This window comes from Pantherophis guttatus, chromosome 6 (genome assembly GCF_059756535.1).
Source record: "Pantherophis guttatus breed Tessera chromosome 6, ASM5975653v1, whole genome shotgun sequence".
Taxonomy (NCBI): Eukaryota; Metazoa; Chordata; class Lepidosauria; order Squamata; family Colubridae; genus Pantherophis; species Pantherophis guttatus.
Window position 1 is genome coordinate 76,859,502 of NC_142068.1, and position 2,637 is coordinate 76,862,138.

A 2,637-nucleotide genomic window follows, 5' to 3' on the forward strand; every position below is an offset into this window, starting at 1 on the left:
CTTCTCTGTGGGGGCACCCGCTCTCTGGAATGAGCTACCCCCAGGGATACGACTGATCCCAGACCTCTGAACCTTTCGCCAGGCTCTGAAAACGTTTTTATTTCGGCAAGCCGGGCTGGTTTAGAATTCTTTTATTGGTTAATTTTATGGGTAAGGGGTTTTAAATTGGGGAAAGCCATTGGATTTAATTTTGTTTTAAATGCATTTTAATGTTTGTATTGGATGTTTTTTAACCTTGGCTATTCACCGCCCCGAGTCCTTCGGGAGAGGGGGCGGTATAAAAATTTAAAAAATAAATAAATAAATAAACTTATGACTAGGTACTTAGTGACCACTGGATCTCCCCAAGGGTACTTACAACCTGGCTCCAAAGTTACAATGACCAAACCCCCCCCCATGGTCATGTGACCACATTTCGCGTGTTTAACAAACAGTCCTCATGTGAGAACTCTGGGTTGATTTGTTAGATGATCTATTTTCTTGGTTGTTCATAGTATTCTCAGAAATCTTGTCCAACAATAAAGTTCAAAAGCACCAAGTCTTCTTATCCTGCTTCTTTAAAGTCTTTAAACTTCTGCTTCCATGGAGTGTCACAGAGAATATCATGGTCTGCACGATTCTGATCTTTGTACATATTGAGTAAGCTACATTTCAAGAGCCCTTTAAAAGCTGTTTGTCTCATCTCTTTCCCCTTCCTTTAGTGAATTCAAAATAAAATTCAGAAGTTAAAAAACTGCATGTAAGAAATCAAGCTCACCCGTTCCATTAAAATATGGTTTTAATGTTTATTGCCATCTTTAATTTCTAAAGAAATAGCTTTATTTTAGAGTCTTTTAAATCATTTGAGTTTTGCTTGATAGAATATAATTATGAAATTTAGCAGCATCTTTCTTTCTCACCCATGATTTCAATAAATAAGCAGACCCTAATCCCAATGAAATCATGCAGGAGTTGCACAAATTCATTTTATTATTTTTAGGTAAACTCATAGCACAAGTTTGAAAAGGCCTCATATGATGTAAGATGTAGAATTGAAAAATTCAGGGGAATATCACAAATAGGCAGCAGAACTAGTTTTCATAGGAAATAGTTCATCAGTGCTATACCAGTGTCAGCCTAGGTAATGATTAGAGACCATCAAAGCTAGGGAAAATCAAATTCTGAAGCCTGAATTAGGAGCAGGAATATTCCCTTCTGAGGCGAGCTTTAAAAAGCGACACAGAAGATCCTTGTTGCCTTCCATCCAAGAACGAAATGGAACATCTTCCCAGACTTAGCTTTAATCAGGTTAAGATTACTGCCCCAACTACAAAAGGTTGGGAAAATTAAAAGAAAATGGATGTGGATTAAGTTCCTTTGATCGAATTATTTCAGGGATTAAATTGAAGCGTTCCCCTGCATCGAGTTCTATTTTGTTCTGTCTGCAATGCGTATGTCCATAGATATGTATTCCTAGTTAGCAGAACAGCTGCTAAGTAAAGCCTGCAAAAGTTGTGATTTCCCCCCCCTTGCTCTGATAAATTCTGAAAAAGGCAAAAAAAAAAAAAAAAAAAAGCCCAGAATTCTCAAGGATGTGGGAGGCTGTAGGGAAGAGTATGCCTTTACAAGATGATGTTTTGGATTTAAAGAATCACAGCCTGGGCCATGTAAAAGAGATCTTGGAGGCAACGTTTGCTCATTCCTGCATTAGTCTCATCCCATTCATAGACATCATTAGAAGAGGCCAGTGCTTGAGGGGCTGTCACAAAGAAGAGGTCAAATTATTCTCCGCAGCATCGGAGGGCAGGACAAGAAACAATGGTTGCAAACTAACAGAAGAGAGAAGCAACCTGGAATTAAGGGGAAACTTCCTAACAGTGAGGACAATTAACCAGTGGAACAGCTTGCCTCCAGAAATTGGAGGTTTTTAAGAAGAGTCTAGACCAGAGGTCTTCAAACTTGGCAGCTTTAAGACTTGTGGACTTTAACTGGGAGTTGAAGTCCACAAGTCTTAAAGCTGCCAAGTTTGAAGACCTCTGGTCTAGACAGTCACTTATCTGAAATAGTACAAGTCCTCCTGCTTGAGCTAGTTGAGCTGGACTAAAAGACCACTAAGGTTCCTTCCAGCTTATTCATTCTATTCTAATAAAGAAACACAAACGGCACTAATGATATTACCTACTTTGGTAATGGAATGTCTGCAAGAAAACAACCAAGCTCAGAAAGGACCCCTCAATAATAATAATAAAAAAAAACCCACCACTGCTTTGAGACCTGATGGGCAGTCTCAAGCTATTATTTTAGCTTATTCACTGTTTTATATAATGACTGGTACCTAGGTCATTTTATATTGGTTTGCCATTAAATCTTAGCACACTGTTAATTTATTATCTACTGACTGCATCTATGAACGGAAGCAGCCATAAGCAGCAGCAAATTACGTTCTCTGGTTCTACATTTAATCTCAGTTGCATGGTTTGTTAATTTTGAGGATGTGGCTAAGAATTCAGAATCAGTGTGGGGCTTCCCTCCGCCCCCCCTCATCTGTTAAAATAAACCTGTCTGATAGAGAGAAAAAAAGCCCTAAAATTTTATACTGGAAAACACTTGAGATAAACCTAGCAAACAACAAAATAATATTGGTACAGAATGCGTCAG